Source organism: Odontesthes bonariensis, chromosome 23, assembly GCF_027942865.1.
Source record: "Odontesthes bonariensis isolate fOdoBon6 chromosome 23, fOdoBon6.hap1, whole genome shotgun sequence".
Taxonomy (NCBI): Eukaryota; Metazoa; Chordata; class Actinopteri; order Atheriniformes; family Atherinopsidae; genus Odontesthes; species Odontesthes bonariensis.
The window spans coordinates 1,350,159-1,368,599 of NC_134528.1; the positions used below are offsets into that span (position 1 = coordinate 1,350,159).

The 18,441-nt window shown below is 43.1% G+C and overlaps 1 protein-coding gene across 2 annotated transcripts in view; it reads left to right on the forward strand.

The window, feature by feature from the left end:
* Positions 1 to 811: 811 nt before the first annotated feature.
* kcnj16a (potassium inwardly rectifying channel subfamily J member 16a) overlaps positions 812 to 18,441 on the forward strand; it is a 29,240-nt gene continuing 11,610 nt past the window's right edge. Inside the window, exon 1 of one of the 2 annotated variants that reach the window (XM_075457078.1) lies at positions 812 to 905. The gene's annotated coding sequence lies outside the window, so the exon portion shown is untranslated. Of the gene's footprint in view, positions 906 to 3,679; positions 3,774 to 18,441 lie in introns of those variants that run through there. The other variant, XM_075457079.1, reaches the window with a different exon arrangement.

Genomic DNA, 18,441 nt, shown 5'->3' on the forward strand with positions numbered 1-18,441 from the left:
TATAGGGACTGGTTTTAATACAATACATCTGGAATATCTTGTTAAAGGAAAAAGTCTTGAAAACAAATTGTTTTGAGTCACATATCATATGAAACAAGCTTTTTTTTACATTTGAAGAGGTTTTTAAGCTAATTTCAAGATCACTTTTATCTCAAAAGTCCTAAATATCACATTTTATTTCAAGAAATCTGGACAAGCCGATTTTCACTAGTTCCATTGGCGGATTTTTTTTGCTTATTTCAAGCAAAAACGTCTTTTATTTGTTGTTTTTTTACTTATTTTTGGAGGGGCATTTTTTCCAGTGTAAATTTTACTTACTATAAAACATAACAGTTTTGAAGATATTAAGTAGCATTTACTTAATTACATCTAAGTTTTAAGTTATATTTAGTAAAACAAATTAAAGTCTACTTGTTTTTCATAGGCAGGAACATCATTTTACTCAAACTTTTCTGTAGTATTTGCTGTTATGAAGTAACTTAGTAGATTTTAACGATACACCTTCAGAGTAAAGTTTATGTAGTATTTCTAGGTTTATGTACATACAACTATTAAACATTTAAATTGTATGAGGAAACCTAAGTAAAACTTAGTCTTCCCCCATAATTCATTTATTAATAAAATGTTTAATTTTACTTAAGAAGCTCTAGTTCTTACTGAATCTTAAAAATATAAGGTAGAAATGATGACTTTTTTCAGTGCACCTGCATGCATTCGTACCCACAACACGTACACACTCACCTGCCCGTGTGGCACCATGTGATGCTGGAGGGAGGCGTTAATCTTTAGTTTTTTGCAGAGCAGTGTGGGCCGGCTCATTCAAGCAGGTGACTGCTCGGAGAACTCCTCGACCCGGGGGACAAATATCCTGCAGCCGCCTCAGCCTTTACCTGCACCACAAAAAGGTAGGAACGTATGTGGGGGAGATTCTGCTGCGTGTGTTATCAAACTGTGGAGATAAAGCTCGGGGGGAAGAAACCCCAGCTGGGAATGTGCCGAGACTGAGACAAGAAAGTAGGACTTTTAAGAGGCCACAATGGAGAGAATAATAAAACTGAGGGCTGGGCGAGTTAACTCGTCTTATCACGTTAACGCATTAATTATTTAAAGGCCTACAGAAAGCTGACACTACACCCAATACATAATGATAATACATACACAGAGGAACAATAATGATCATTGGACTCTACACCAAAACATTTCATAAACGCATGAAATTTACGATTTTGAATTTGCCGCTAGGAAACCTTCCTGGAATTCCAGACTGGGGGCGGGGCTTCCGTGTGACGTCACAAGTGCCATGGTTTTTCCTGGCTGCCTCAGTGTTGCCAATTTAGCTAGATTTAGCGACTTTTGGCCATCTCTGGCGACAAAAAAAAATAATCTAGCGACTTTCGGGCTCAATCTGGCTGAATCTAGCGACAATTCAACTTGTTTTGTGACAAATCAGTTGCCCCGCGACACCATACAAGCCGAGACAGAAGCACTGCAGGACGGCGGCAACCCGGCATTTCCTGTCAAAACGGCAGTTTCAAGCTAGCTACAACGAGGGTAGGTTCACTTCCTGTTTTCAAAACAAAAGCACCAATTGTATGGTAATGGCTTTCCCTATGATAAAAGGCAACGGGTATTTTATTTTGTGAAAATAACAGGAAGTGCGTTAGCTCACTGCAGCTAGCTTTAGTAGCGCCGTTAAATATTTTATCGCGCATTAACGCATGTTTTATTTTTCCATCCATCCATTATCTATACCGCTGAATCCGTCGATCGGGTTGCGGGGGGGCTGGAGCCTATCCCAGCAGTCAATGGGCGAGAGGCGGGGTACACCCTGGACAGGCCGCCAGTCCATCGCAGGGCCACATAGAGACAAACGAGACAAAAAACCATGCACGCTCACAGTCACTCCTAAGGACAATTTAGAGATGCAAATCAACCTAACATGCATGATTTTTTGGACAGTGGGAGGAAGCCGGAGTACCCGGAGAGAACCCACGCATACACGGGGAGAACATGCAAACTCCTCACAGAAAGGCCCCAGCTGGGTGTTGAACCTGGAACCTTCTTGCTGTGAGGCGACGGTGCTAACCACCACACCACCGTGCAGCCCATGTTTTATTTTTTTTAACGTTAAAAGAAATTATAATAAATTATTTAAAAAAAAATATTTTATTTAAAAAAAATTAATTATTTTATTTTAAAAAAGAATAATTTTATTTAAAAAAATACATATTTTTTGGGCCTTTTGTGACTTCAATGGAAAGTTCAGAGACAAAGGAAGCAGGGGACAGAGAGAGGGGGAACAACACGCAGCACAGGGCCGTCCGATGCGGGAATTATTGTAAAAGTCTGCTGCTCACAGGCTTTTATTTTGTGAAAGTCTGTCGCTCACAGGCTTTTATTTTGTAAAAGTCTGTCGCTCACAGGCTTTTATTTTGTAAAAGTCTGTTAATCGCAGGCTTTTATTTTGTAAAAGTCTGTCGCTCACAGGCTTTTATTTTGTAAAAGTCTGTCGCTCACAGGCTTTTATTTCGTAAAAGTCTGCTGCTCACAGGCTTTTATTTTGTAAAAGTCTGTCGCTCACAGGCTTTTATTTTGTAAACGTCTGTCGCTCACAGGCTTTTATTTTGTGAAAGTCTGTCGCTCACAGGCTTTTATTCTGTAAAAGTCTGTCGCTCACAGGCTTTTATTTTGTAAAAGTCTGTCGCTCACAGGCTTTTATTTTGTAAAAGTCTGTTGCTCACAGGCTTTTATTTTGTAAAAGTCTGTTGCTCACAGGCTTTTATTTTGTAAAAGTCTGCTGCTGTGGAACAGGAAAAGAAAGTAATCTTTGGATCCACCAAACATGGAGAAGGGTACGGAACTTTTACTCGGCCATTTTCATGTTAAAGTTCTTCCAGTGAAACTTCCATTTAGTTCAAACTAAATGCTAAAGGCTAGACAGAACTCATTTTTGTATTTTACGTACAATGCGATTAATCGTGATTAATCACGGAAATCATGTGATTAATCAGATTAAACAGGTTTAATTGTTGCCCAGCCTTAAATAAAACTTTATAAAACTAGATGTGAGTGCTCGACTGAAAACTCGAAGCAGCAAGTCAGCAGAACAATTGCACTGCAAAAAGCCAGCTTCAAAAACAAGAAAAAAATTACAAAAATTAGGTGTATTTTGCTTTAGAAAAAGCAAAATGATCTGCCAATGGGAGAAAATGTGGCTCGTCAAGATTTTTCAGAACAAGTAAAAATATCTAATCTCAATTAACCCACAAATACCTTAGAATTAATGTATTTGAACTTATAACAAGTACATTTTTCTTGATTCTAATTAAATACACGTGGCCTATTTTCTCAATATATTGAAAAATATTCTTGAATTAAGTAAATGCTAGAGCCATTATCTTGACAGAGTGGTATGCACTAGGCCTTATATTTCTTGAAACCAGCTTTGAAACTGTTTATATTCGAGCTTCAGGCATGTAGTTCCTCAAAACAGCTCAAAACATCTCAATAACAAGCTGTAATATCTTATTTAGATACTTAAGGCAAGACAAAATTCAGTGAAACAGTCTAATATAAAAACTACTTACTGAGAAGAACTGTCTTATTGGACAAAAACTAAGCATATATCCCTTTGATCTAAGAAATTTATTTTTACTTAGATTTCACTTTTTGCAGTGTGGAAACCTGAGCTGCAGCATGAAAGGCTTCATGGTTAAACACCAAAACAACACAAGATGTGGTCCAGGTGAAATCTGATCTTATCCGTGGAAAAGGTTAGTGTTAGCTTAATGTTGCAGCTGGTAGCAGCAGTGTGTGAGAAACTAAGTGAACCCCTGATCCAGCAGCTGGTAGCAGCAGTGAGTGAGAAACTAAGTGAACCCCTGATCCAGCAGCTGGTAGCAGCAGTGAGAAACTAAGTGAACCCCTGATCCAGCAGCTGGTAGCAGCAGTGGATGAGAAACTAAGTGAACCCCTGATCCAGCAGCTGGTAGCAGCAGTGAGTGAGAAACTAAGTGAACCCCTGATCCAGCAGCTGGTAGCAGCAGTGAGTGAGAAACTAAGTGAACCCCTGATCCAGCAGCTGGTAGCAGCAGTGAGTGAGAAACTAAGTGAACCCCTGATCTAGCAGCTGGCAGCAGTGAGTGAGAAACTAAGTGAACCCCTGATCCAGCAGCTGGTAGCAGTGAGTGAGAAACTAAGTGAACCCCTGATCCAGCAGCTGGCAGCAGCAGTGAGTGATAAACTAAGTGAACCCCTGACCCAGCAGCTGGTAGCAGCAGCGAGTGAGAAACTAAGTGAACCCCTGATCCAGCAGCTGGTAGCAGCAGCGAGTGAGAAACTAAGTGAACCCCTGATCCAGCAGCTGGTAGCAGCAGCGAGTGAGAAACTAAGTGAACCCCTGATCCAGCAGCTGGTAGCAGCAGCGAGTGAGAAACTAAGTGAACCCCTGATCCAGCAGCTGGTAGCAGCAGCGAGTGAGAAACTAAGTGAACCCCTGATCCAGCAGCTGGTAGCAGCAGCGAGTGAGAAACTAAGTGAACCCCTGATCCAGCAGCTGGTAGCAGCAGTGTGTGAGAAACTAAGTGAACCCCTGATCCAGCAGCTGGTAGCAGCAGTGAGTGAGAAACTAAGTGAACCCCTGATCCAGCAGCTGGTAGCAGCAGCGAGTGAGAAACTAAGTGAACCCCTGATCCAGCAGCTGGTAGCAGCAGTGAGTGAGAAACTAAGTGAACCCCTGATCCAGCAGCTGATAGCAGCAGTGAGAAACTAAGTGAACCCCTGATCCAGCAGCTGGTAGCAGCAGTGAGTGAGAAACTAAGTGAACCCCTGATCCAGCAGCTGGTAGCAGCAGTGTGTGAGAAACTAAGTGAACCCCTGATCCAGCAGCTGGTAGCAGCAGTGAGTGAGAAACTAAGTGAACCCCTGATCCAGCAGCTGATAGCAGCAGTGGGAAACTAAGTGAACCCCTGATCCAGCAGCTGGGAGCAGCAGTGAGTGAGAAACTAAGTGAACCCCTGATCCAGCAGCTGGTAGCAGCAGTGAGTGAGAAACTAAGTGAACCCCTGATCCAGCAGCTGGTAGCAGTAGTGAGTGAGAAACTAAGTGAACCCCTGATCCAGCAGCTGGTAGCAGCAGTGAGTGAGAAACTAAGTGAACCCCTGATCCAGCAGCTGGTAGCAGCAGTGAGTGAGAAACTAAGTGAACCCCTGATCCAGCAGCTGGTAGCAGCAGTGAGAAACTAAGTGAACCCCTGATCCAGCAGCTGGTAGCAGCAGTGAGTGAGAAACTAAGTTAAGTTAAGTTAAGTTAAGTTAAGTTAAGTTAAGTTAAGTTAGCAGCAGTGAGTGAGAAACTAAGTTAAGTTAAGTTAAGTTAAGTTAAGTTAAGTTAAGTTAAATTAAGTTAAGTTAAGTTAAGTTAGCAGCAGTGAGTGAGAAACTAAGTTAAGTTAAGTTAAGTTAAGTTAAGTTAAGTTAAGTTAGCAGCAGTGAGTGAGAAACTAAGTTAAGTTAAGTTAAGTTAAGTTAAGTTAAGTTAGCAGCAGTGAGTGAGAAACTAAGTTAAGTTAAGTTAAGTTAAGTTAAGTTAGCAGCAGTGAGTGAGAATCTAAGTTAAGTTAAGTTAAGTTAAGTTAAGTTAAGTTAGCAGCAGTGAGTGAGAAACTAAGTTAAGTTAAGTTAAGTTAAGTTAAGTTAAGTTAAGTTAAGTTAAGTTAAGTTAAGTTAAGTTAAGTTAGCAGCAGTGAGTGAGAAACTAAGTTAAGTTAAGTTAAGTTAAGTTAAGTCAAGTTAAGTTAAGTTAAGTTAGCAGCAGTGAGTGAGAAACTAAGTTAAGTTAAGTTAAGTTAAGTTAAGTTAAGTTAGCAGCAGTGAGTGAGAAACTAAGTTAAGTTAAGTTAAGTTAAGTTAAGTTAAGTTAAGTTAAGTTAAGTTAAGTTAAGTTAAATTAAGTTAAGTTAGCAGCAGTGAGTGAGAAACTAAGTTAAGTTAAGTTAAGTTAAGTTAAGTTAAGTTAAGTTAAGTTAGCAGCAGTGAGTGAGAATCTAAGTTAAGTTAAGTTAAGTTAAGTTAAGTTAAGTTAAGTTAAGTTAAGTTAAGTTAAGTTAAGTTAAGTTAGCAGCAGTGAGTGAGAAACTAAGTTAAGTTAAGTTAAGTTAAGTTAAGTTAAGTTAAGTTAAGTTAGCAGCAGTGAGTGAGAAACTAAGTGAACCCCTGATCCAGCAGCTGGTAGCAGCAGCGAGTGAGAAACTAAGTGAACCCCTGATCCAGCAGCTGGTAGCAGCAGTGAGTGAGAAACTAAGTGAACCCCTGATCCAGCAGCTGGTAGCAGCAGTGAGTGAGAAACTAAGTGAACCCCTGATCCAGCAGCTGGTAGCAGCAGTGGGTGAGAAACTAAGTGAACCCCTGATCCAGCAGCTGGTAGCAGCAGCGAGTGAGAAACTAAGTGAACCCCTGATCCAGCAGCTGGTAGCAGCAGCGAGTGAGAAACTAAGTGAACCCCTGATCCAGCAGCTGGTAGCAGTGAGTGAGAAACTAAGTGAACCCCTGATCCAGAGCTGGTAGCAGTGAGTGAGAAACTAAGTGAACCCCTGATCCAGCAGCTGGTAGCAGCAGTGAGAAACTAAGTGAACCCCTGACCCAGCAGCTGGTAGCAGCAGTGAGTGAGAAACTAAGTGAACCCCTGATCCAGCAGCTGGTAGCAGCAGCGAGTGAGAAACTAAGTGAACCCCTGATCCAGCAGCTGGTAGCAGCAGTGAGTGAGAAACTAAGTGAACCCCTGATCCAGCAGCTGATAGCAGCAGTGAGAAACTAAGTGAACCCCTGATCCAGCAGCTGGTAGCAGCAGTGAGTGAGAAACTAAGTGAACCCCTGATCCAGCAGCTGGTAGCAGCAGTGTGTGAGAAACTAAGTGAACCCCTGATCCAGCAGCTGGTAGCACCAATGAGTGAGAAACTAAGTGAACCCCTGATCCAGCAGCTGGTAGCAGCAGTGTGTGAGAAACTAAGTGAACCCCTGATCCAGCAGCTGGTAGCAGCAGTGTGTGAGAAACTAAGTGAACCCCTGATCCAGCAGCTGGTAGCAGCAGTGAGAAACTAAGTGAACCCCTGATCCAGCAGCTGGTAGCAGCAGTGTGTGAGAAACTAAGTGAACCCCTGATCCAGCAGCTGGTAGCAGCGGTGAGAAACTAAGTGAACCCCTGATCCAGCAGCTGGTAGCAGCAGTGTGTGAGAAACTAAGTGAACCCCTGATCCAGCAGCTGGTAGCAGCAGTGAGTGAGAAACTAAGTGAACCCCTGATCCAGCAGCTGGTAGCAGCAGTGAGTGAGAAACTAAGTGAACCCCTGATCCAGCAGCTGGTAGCAGCAGTGAGAAACTAAGTGAACCCCTGATCCAGCAGCTGGTAGCAGCAGTGAGTGAGAAACTAAGTTAAGTTAAGTTAAGTTAAGTTAAGTTAAGTTAAGTTAAGTTAAGTTAAGTTAAGTTAGCAGCAGTGAGTGAGAAACTAAGTTAAGTTTAGTTAAGTTAAGTTAAGTTAAGTTAAGTTAAGTTAGCAGCAGTGAGTGAGAAACTAAGTTAAGTTAAGTTAAGTTAAGTTAAGTTAAGTTAAGTTAAGTTAGCAGCAGTGAGTGAGAAACTAAGTTAAGTTAAGTTAAGTTAAGTTAGCAGCAGTGAGTGAGAAACTAAGTTAAGTTAAGTTAAGTTAAGTTAAGTTAGCAGCAGTGAGTGAGAAACTAAGTTAAGTTAAGTTAAGTTAAGTTAAGTTAGCAGCAGTGAGTGAGAATCTAAGTTAAGTTAAGTTAAGTTAAGTTAAGTTAAGTTAAGTTAAGTTAAGTTAAGTTAAGTTAAGTTAAGTTAAGTTAGCAGCAGTGAGTGAGAATCTAAGTTAAGTTAAGTTAAGTTAAGTTAAGTTAAGTTAAGTTAAGTTAAGTTAAGTTAGCAGCAGTGAGTGAGAAACTAAGTTAAGTTAAGTTAAGTTAAGTTAAGTTAAGTTAAGTTAAGTTAGCAGCAGTGAGTGAGAAACTAAGTTAAGTTAAGTTAAGTTAAGTTAAGTTCAGTTAAGTTAAGTTAAGTTAAGTTAAGTTAAGTTAAGTTAAGTTAAGTTAAGTTAGCAGCAGTGAGTGAGAAACTAAGTGAACTCCTTCTCACACTGACTGATGATCAGTTAATCAGAAATGAAAGTCGTCACAGGACGCTTGGGTTTAGTTTTTGCTGAATAAATTTTGACAGAGTAATATAATTATGTGTTTTTGTTCGTCTCAGTTTGTATTTACCTGATTTTGAGACTTTTTAAGGACCAGGTGATCCTTTAATACTTCCTCATGTCTAAAATCTTGGACTCTAAGGAGGGTTTACTCTCTTTTTCTTAAGCAAAATGTCATAGAAACTTCCAGCAAAAAAAGCCAAGAGGTTAAAGTCTGCATCTGTAAAATCAGTGTTAAGCTATTTCTGACGGAGCAAAACAAAAGCAAACATTTGCTCTGGTTCACTGGGTACTTTGAAGCCTGGATAAACCATTAACTCCTTGGAGCACAATACCAAAACACAATCAAGTCAAAACATATCGTGGAGCCCTCTTGGCCTTTCAGCTGCATTTAAAACTGCTGAACCGAAGATAGGTTTGCTGGTAGAATCAGCTGCTGAAACCTGCCGCTGCGTGGAGGTTTCTGAAGGTCAGCGGAGGTGGCAGAACGCCCCGGGCGAAGTTCCGACCGGCCAACCGTGCAGTCGGTTCTGTTCCACTGAGGCGCACATGGGTGGCACAGTGTGATTTTGCTGTAAGTGAGCGTGTAATGGTGTTCTAAGTGCCCCGAGCAGCAGAGGAAACGAGCCCGAGTTCTTTCCAGAGTTCATCCCTTAATTAGGGACCGAGCAGTGAATCTGAGCCTGTTGTATCTGTAAGGTTTCTTCTTTCTTTCTTCTTATTCTTTGCAAAAGGTGCTCGAAAACTCAGGAAATTTTAGCGCCCCCTAGGATGCTTAAAAATGGTCCCCGCATTGGGCTTAGTTTCGTGTGGGACAACAAATTCGGTAGTGTCTTTAACTGGGCTAACTGAGCTAACTGAGCTCACTGTCTTCAACTGAGCTAACTGACTTTAACTGAGCTAACTGAGATAACTGAGCTAACTGTCTTCAACTGAGCTAACTGACTTTAAATGAGCTAACTGAGATAACTGAGCTAACTGTCTTCAACTGAGCTAACTGACTTTAACTGAGCTAACTGAGCTAACTGTCTTCAACTGAGATAACTGAGCTAACTGTCTTCAACTGAACTAACTGAGCCAACTGATTTTAACTGAGCTAACTGACTTTAACTGGGCTAACTGAGCTAACTGTCTTCAACTGAGATAACTGAGCTAACTGTCTTCAACTGAACTAACTGAGCCAACTGATTTTAACTGAGCTAACTGACTTTAACTGGGCTAACTGAGCTAACTGAGCTTTCTGACTTTAACTGAGCTAACTGTCTTCAACTGAGCTAACTGACTTTAACTGAGCTAACTGTCTTCAACTGAGCTAACTGAGCTGACTGACTTTAACTGAGCTAATTGTCTTCAACTGAGCTAACTGAACTAACTGACTTTAACTGGGCTAACTGAGCTAACTGTCTTCAACTGAGCTAACTGAGCTAACTGAGCTAACTGACTTTAACTGAGCTAACTGTCTTCAACTGAGCTAACTGAGCTAACTGACTTCAACTGAGCTAACTGAGCTAACTGACTTTAACTGGGCTAACTGAGCTAACTGTATTCAACTGAGCTAACTGAGCTAACTGACTTTAACTGGGCTAACTGAGCTAACTGTCTTCAACTGAACTAACTGAGCCAACTGATTTTAACTGAGCTAACTGACTTTAACTGGGCTAACTGACTTTAACTGGGCTAACTGAGCTAACTGAGTTTAACTGAGCTAACTGTCTTCAACTGAGCTAACTGAGCTGACTGACTTTAACTGAGCTAATTGTCTTCAACTGAGCTAACTAAGCTAACTGACTTTAACTGGGCTAACTGAGCTAACTGTCTTCAACTGAGCTTACTAAGCTAACTGACTTTAACTGAGCTAACTGTCTTCAACTGAGCTAACTGACTTCAACTGAGCTAACTGAGCTAACTGACTTTAACTGGGCTAACTGAGCTAACTGTCTTCAACGGAGCTAACTGAGCTAACTGAGCTAACTGACTTTAACCGGGCTAACTGAGCTAACTGTCTTCAACTGAGCTAATTGAGCTAACTGACTTCAACTGAGCTAACTGAGCTAACTGACTTTAACTGGGCTAACTGAGCTAACTGTCTTCAACTGAGCTAACTGAGCTAACTGAGCTAACTGTCTTCAACTGAGCTAACTGAGCTAACTGAGCTAACTGACTTTAACTGAGCTAACTGAACTAACCGAGCTAACTGACTTTAACTGGCCTAACTGAGCTAACTGAGCTAACTGACTTTAACTGAGCTAACTGACTTTAACTGAGCTAACTGAACTAACAGAGCTAACTGACTTTAACTGGCCTAACTGAGCTAACTGAGAAAACTGTCTTCAACTGAGCTAATTGAGCTAACTGAGCTAACTGACTTTAACCGGGCTAACTGAGCTAACTGTCTTCAACTGAGCTAACTAAGCTAACTGACTTCAACTGAGCTAACTGAGCTAACTGACTTTAACTGGGCTAACTGAGCTAACTGTCTTCAACTGAGCTAACTGAGCTAACTGTCTTCAACTGAGCTAACTGAGCTAACTGAGCTAACTGACTTTAACTGAGCTAACTGAACTAACCGAGCTAACTGACTTTAACTGGCCTAACTGAGCTAACTGACTTTAACTGAGCTAACTGACTTTAACTGAGCTAACTGAACTAACAGAGCTAACTGACTTTAACTGGCCTAACTGAGCTAACTGAGCTAACTGACTTTAACTGAGCTAACTGACTTTAACTGAGCTAACTGAGCTAACTGACTTTAACTGAGCTAACTAAACTAACTGAGCTAACTGACTTTAACTGGGCTAACTGAACTAACTGAGCTAACTGAGCAGTTTAAAGATGTATGAAGCTGTTCTGCTGCTGTTAAAAGGAGAAAAAAATAGAAACTGGATGCAGAAAGCTTTACATCTATCAATATGAATTAAATATTCAAACATGTTTACTAAAATCCAATGATAGAAAAAAAGGAAAACACAAGAGCTTGTGGAGACGAGATTCCAATAAAGTGTTGTTTTTCTGCCCCGTGCAAAAGCTTCAACAAAAACTCACTTTCCTAAAAGTTTAGAAAACACGAGTCGATGCCTGAACGTTCAGAATTAAGTTAGACAACCGTTTAACTCTCACATCTAAAAACTCCACATCGCTCAGGGTCACTTTTTGTAAGACCACAACTCGATTTTTCTGAGGTTATTTCCCATCATGCACCTGGTGGAAATGATTAAAAACGATTAAGTTGACCGATTAAGCAGCTTTTAGCCACCGCCACATCTTTAGGTGCAGATGAAACAACGCAGAAACATTTGTGCTGTTTCCATCATGTAGTTAGCTTTTTAGCGTCATCGCCATGGTAACGTGGCCTCAGCTTCCCCTGCTTCCTGTTTGGAAGTGACAACAGCGCACGTGTTGGTTGAAAACGCAGAACGACACAATCTGCACAAAACAAGACTAAAGACTGACGATAATATTAAATTTGTTTGATTTGGACGTAACCCCAAGATGTGAAAAATACCGCCTTTAAACAGCCGGGATTGAGTTTGATGACCACCGAGCCCACCGGAGCTTCTTCCTGATTTCATCTCGACACTTTCACATCACAGAAACTGTGTTGTAGAGACATAAAGTTGAGGCCCATAGGTTCCCTTTAAATTAGGGCTGGGCGAGTTAACTCGTTATTATCGCGTTAACACATTAATTATTTAACGCCGATAAATATTTTATCACGCATTAACGCAGGTTTTATTTTTATTAGTATTATTATTAATTTTTTTATTTTTAAATTAAAAACAAAAAAGCTTTTGTGCCTTTAATAGCCTCTTGTACATGGTGCGCCTGCTCAACCCACTATGCCACAAACCACCCGTTTTATTATTTATTTTATTATTGTAAAAGTCTGTCGCTCACAGGCTTTTATTTTGTAAAAGTCTGTTGCTCACAGGCTTTTATTTTGTAAAGGTCTGTTGCTCACAGGCTTTTATTTTGTAAAAGTCTGTCACTCACAGGCTTTTATTTTGTAAAAGTCTGTTGCTCACAGGCTTTTATTTTGTAAAGGTCTGTTGCTCACAGGCTTTTATTTTGTAAAAGTCTGTCACTCACAGGCTTTTATTTTGTAAAAGTCTGTTGCTCACAGGCTTTTATTTTGTAAAAGTCTTTTGCTCTCAGGCTTTTATTTTGTAAAAGTCTCACAGGGGTTTTAGGTGATGGTACGAGCTGCAGAATTCTGAACTGGCGGAGGTTTATTGAGGGATCAGTGGGTGAGACATAAAAGAAGGGATCTGAAGTAGTCAATTTGAGAGTAAGGGCTATGAAATCTGCTGAGAATCACACCTAAACTCTTAAACTGAAGGAGGAAAAACCAGGATTTTAATTCATGGAGTCAGTGGATGAGGAGGGACGGTGAGCTACCGGATAGATAGAGCTGGGTGTCATCCACATAGAAGTGAAACTGTGTTATTTTATTACATTAAATCTACAGAAAGTGATGAAAAGAAGGTGGTAACAGGCTGGAAATAGAATGATTTGAGTTGGATGAATTGATTGTTTGTCACCGTAAGATCAGCTCATCCTGCGGTTTAAAGAAATATCCGCACTAAATTTAACAAATCTTCCCACCAAAGTCTCAAAAACATCTCATGAATGTCCTAACAAAAGGTATAAAAAAAAAGTATTTTTAAAGAACATATTGCAAGAAGAGTTGCTTGAAATGATTTAGAAGGGACTTCCGGTTTGGTGAGCATGTGAGAGCGACGTAGTCTCCGTCTCCCGTAACTCAACTTTGCAAAAACCTCGACGACCTCAAGTACTTTATAAACTCAGTATAACTTTGAGTCACCAGGAACAATGTCAAAAGCAACGAAACAGTCAAAGAAGAGCGAGAATGAAGCTCCGAGTGCCACACATGCTGAACTAGCATCGAAGGCCTGCTGGAAAAACATAGAGCTAGCATAGCGACGGATCTTGAAATTATTTAGAAATGCTGTCGTGACAGTTAACGAGCCGTTTAATGAACAACTTACTCATTGTTCCCCTCTAAAAATCTGCATCAGCTGTTGGGGTCTGGGAGTGTGGTTCTTTTTTCCTTCCACCAGGTGGTAGTCAGGAGCACGGTGGCTGAGGCTGGCATCTGACAAGGCACACCTGCAGCTACTTACCATCAGCAAGGAGGAGCATTTAAGGAGATCGCTGTCAGTCCTTCGGCGCCTGATTGTTGCCATAAGTGATTCTCCAGTTTTCCTGAAACCAAGCTCGGACCATTGTATCCTGTACACATACCTGAAGACTCTCCCAAGACCTGGACCTTATTACTACTGGCAGCCGTGCTCTCCTTACTGCTCCCGGTCGAACCCAGTCCGCTCTCCACCGTGCTCCGGAAACACCCACCTGGACTCAAACCCTCAACCTCCAGAAACCCCTCAGTGCTTATCTGCCCCTCCCAAGTGGAACCGCATCTCAGAAACTTCCCAGTTATTCCTGCAACCACTGCGGAGCCCACCACTTACCGACTTCACTTTCTGGAAAGGTCCACTCCATCTACGACATCATCCTCACATTGAAAATAAAACACTTCAAACTATCTGGACTCTTGAGAGTTTTCTGCATTTGGGTCTGATAACCAGAGAAAACCATGACAGAACAATCAGGCCATTCTGACCCAGCAGAGGCTCTCAATAGAACCTTAACAGAACAGCACCGAAAGATTCAGTCACATGACAATATGCTTCATGCTCTACACGATCACTGCAGAACCGTTGATCATCGTCTGGAACGACTAACCAGTTTGATTCAAAACCTGCAGCCTAACCAGTCAGCTTTACCAGCAGACGGCGCCTCTGCTCAACCAGTCATTCTACCAGCTGTTCAACAAGTGGTTCCCCGTGATGTCACCTCTCCCAACCCGGAAAAGTTCTCTGGTGAGGTTAGTTGTGGTGGATTCCTTTTTCAATGCTCTCTGGTTTTTAATAGATCCCCGCAGTCATTTCGATGAGTCCAAGATCGCCCATGTTTTGGGTCTTCTTACTGGCGACGCTTTAAAATGGGCCGAGGCTCGGTTTCAAAATCCGACCCGCTTCGGCTGCTCATTTCAAGAGTTTATAGATGAGTTTAAACTCACCTTTTCCGAGGAATCAGACGAGACCTCAGTTTCCAGAAAGTTATGGAACTTAAAACAAGGCTCCAAATCAGTGGCTGAATTCTCCGTAGCTTTTCGCACTCTCGCAGCGGCGTCCGGGTGGGACACCCGAGCCCTAAAGACAGCTTTCTTCCAGTCGCTCAACGACTCTTTGAAGGACGAATTGGCTGTCCTTGAGGAACCCAAGACACTAAATGATTTGATTTCTCTAACCACAAAAATAGATAATCGCTTACGTGAACGAGGGAAGCAGAGGGGCGAGAAACAGAATTTTGGACCAGCTGAGTTATCTTCCTTCTCCAGGACCACTAGTCCATTAGTTTCATCCCTTGGATCAGAACCCATGCAATTAGGTAGAACCCAATTATCTCCAGAAGAACGACAAAGACGAAGGAACTCAAATCTGTGTCTTTACTGTGGCGAAGTTGGACATTACATTGCTTCATGCCCCATCCGCCCAAAAGAGAGGGCCCGTCAGTAGATATGGGGAACCTGACGGGCCAAAAATTCCCAACTTCATCTCCCCGCCTTACACTCCCGGCCGTCATCCAGTTTAACAAGGACTCACTACATCTCACCGCCCTGATTGACTCTGGTTGCGAGCAGAATCTCATAGACAAAACGTTGGTGGAACAAGCGAGGATAGAAACTTTCAGACTCCCTACACCACTGAAAGTCTCAGCCCTAGATGGGAAAGAGTTACCCAGAATCACTCACCAAACCAAACCAGTCCAGCTAATTATTTCAGGTAATCATCATGAAATGATCTCTTTCTTCGTCTTTCCCACTTCTGATCCATCCATAATTCTAGGATTCAATTGGCTCCAAATGCATAATCCCCATCTTGATTGGGCTGGGCAAAGTGTCAAATCATGGTCCACTAACTGCCTCTCTACCTGTTTGCAGTCAGCAGTTCCTTCCAACCAGTCTCCGGCCGTCCAGGATGAGGTGGACCCCAGTAATTTGGCTTCCGTCCCAGAGGAATACCATGATCTAAGTCAAGTATTCAGTAAAAACAGAGCCTTATCTCTTCCACCTCACAGGCCATACGACTGTGCTGTTGATCTTCTTCCAGGAGCTCCCCTACCCTCTAGCAGACTGTATAACATCTCGCGCCCTGAACGTCAAAGCCGAGAAGTGTGAGTTCCACAAGTCCTCCGTCTCCTTCCTGGGTTACATTCTCGAGAGCGGACAGGTTCGATCAGACCCTGAAAAGATCAGAGCAGTCGTGGATTGGCCCATCCCAGAGTCACGTAAACAGTTGCAAAGGTTTCTGGGCTTTGCCAATTTCTATCGGCGATTCATCAAGAATTACAGTCAAACCGTCGCCCACCTAACAGCACTAACCTCTACCAAAATACCGTTCACTTGGACCCCAGAAGCAAACTTGGCCTTCTCCACATTAAAACAAAGATTTGCCCACGCCCCCATCCTAATCCAACCCGACCCCTTAAAACAGTTCGTTTTGGAGGTGGATGCTTCAGACACTGGAGTTGGGGCAGTCCTGTCCCAACGATCAGACCCTGACGGAAAATTGCACCCATGTGCTTTTTTCTCTACCAAATTGTCCCCTGCTGAGAAGAACTATGATGTGGGTGACCGCAAACTCCTAGCTATTAAATCAGCACTAGAGGAATGGCGTCATTGGCTGGAGGGTGCTGAACATCCCATTCTGGTCTGGACAGATCATAAAAACTTATCCTATCTTCAGTCAGCTAAACGTTTGAACTCACGTCAGTCCCGTTGGTCTTTGTTTTTTTCTCGTTTCAACCTTTCTATATCTTATCGCCCAGGATCAAAGAATACCAAACCCGATGCTCTGTCTCGTCAGTATTCTCCAGATGACTCCAACAAGGTTCCTGCTCCCATCCTTCCCCCTACTTGTACCATCGGTTATCTAACCTGGGAGATCGAAAACATGATACAGAAAGCACTCCAGTCTGAACCTGATCCCGGTAATGGCCCACCTAAGAGAACGTACGTACCTTCTGCTGCCCGCTCTAAATTGATACACTGGTCTCATAGTTCCAAGTTCTCAGCTCACCCAGGCTCCAGTCGTACTATAGCCCTCATCTCACGAAAATATTGGTGGCCATCTTTACACAAAGATGTCAAGGAGTACGTAGCGGCTTGCCCCGTGTGTGCTCGCAACAAGCCTTCTCACCGTCCCCCAGCAGGGTTATTACAACCACTGCCCATTCCCAAACGACCATGGTCTCACATCGCTGTCGATTTCGTCACCGGACTTCCGTTATCCCAGAACATGACCACTATTCTCACCATAATTGACCGTTTCTCTAAAGCCTGTCACCTGATCTCCCTCAGGAAACTGCCATCTGCCTTCCAGACTGCCCAGCTCCTCGTGAAACACGTATTCCGTCTTCATGGCATTCCTCAGGAAGTCCTATCTGATCGAGGCCCACAGTTCATATCCCAGGTATGGAAACAGTTTTGTTTTGCCCTTGGCGCTAAAGCTTCTCTCACTTCTGGTTACCATCCCCAGTCTAACGGACAATCCGAAAGAATGAATCAGGAGCTGGAGTCCACCCTTCGATGCCTTTCCCATAACAACCCGTCTGATTGGAACAAATACCTATCATGGGTAGAATATGCCCACAACTCGCATGTTTCCTCAGCTACCGGCTTATCACCGTTTGAGATATCTATTGGATACCAACCACCACTTTTCCCATCTGAAGAAAAGGACATTTCAGTAACCTCTGTGCATCATCACATCCGTCGCTGCAGAAATGTCTGGAGGAATACCATCACCACATTACAACGTACCACAGAACAGAATCGTCGCTTCGCTGACCGAAGACGAGTCCCAGCGCCTCACTATTCCCCGGGACAAAGGGTTTGGCTGTCCTCACGTGACATCCCTTTCAAGTCCGTTTCCAGGAAACTTGCCCCTCGCTATATTGGTCCTTATGAAATAGAATCAGTCATTAGTCCCACTGCGGTTCGTCTCCGTTTGCCCCCTACACTCCGTATCCATCCATCTTTTCATGTTTCCCAAATTAAACCTGTCCAGACCAGTTCCCTTTGCCCTCCAGCCGAACCCCCTCCTCCCACCCGGGTCTTTGAGGGGCACCCAGTGTATTCGGTCCGACGGATTGTGAACTCCCGTCGGCGGGGTCGGGGCTGGCAATACCTCGTCGATTGGGAGGGTTACGGTCCTGAGGACCGTTCCTGGGTGCCCCGTTCATTCATTTGTGATCCCTCCTTAATTACCGACTATGAGGCTTCTCTTCCATCCACTTCGTCTGGACCGCCAGGAGGCGGTCGTTGAGAGGGGGGTACTGTTGGGGTCTGGGAGTGTGGTTCTTTTTTCCTTCCACCAGGTGGTAGTCAGGAGCACGGTGGCTGAGGCTGGCATCTGACAAGGCACACCTGCAGCTACTTACCATCAGCAAGGAGGAGCATTTAAGGAGATCGCTGTCAGTCCTTCGGCGCCTGATTGTTGCCATAAGTGATTCTCCAGTTTTCCTGAAACCAAGCTCGGACCATTGTATCCTGTACACATACCTGAAGACTCTCCCAAGACCTGGACCTTATTACTACTGGCAGCCGTGCTCTCCTTACTGCTCCCGGTCGAACCCAGTCCGCTCTCCACCGTGCTCCGGAAACACCCACCTGGACTCAAACCCTCAACCTCCAGAAACCCCTCAGTGCTTATCTGCCCCTCCCAAGTGGAACCGCATCTCAGAAACTTCCCAGTTATTCCTGCAACCACTGCGGAGCCCACCACTTACCGACTTCACTTTCTGGAAAGGTCCACTCCATCTACGACATCATCCTCACATTGAAAATAAAACACTTCAAACTATCTGGACTCTTGAGAGTTTTCTGCATTTGGGTCTGATAACCAGAGAAAACCATGACATCAGCCCCATAAACCAGGAAGAGCTTTGACCTGCTGCTGCCCCGCGGAGTGAATCCATCGTCCGTGGAAGACGGGAAACACAAACTTCAGGATATTTAGTGATTAGTGAAGACTCTGATCTGCCAGTGCATCGAGCAGAAAGGGTAAGGGATCTCCAAAGTAGATGTAAACGAATAAATGAGATAAGTCACAGCGGTCCATTTAACCGGGAAAGCGCTGCCGCATTCCTACCTTTA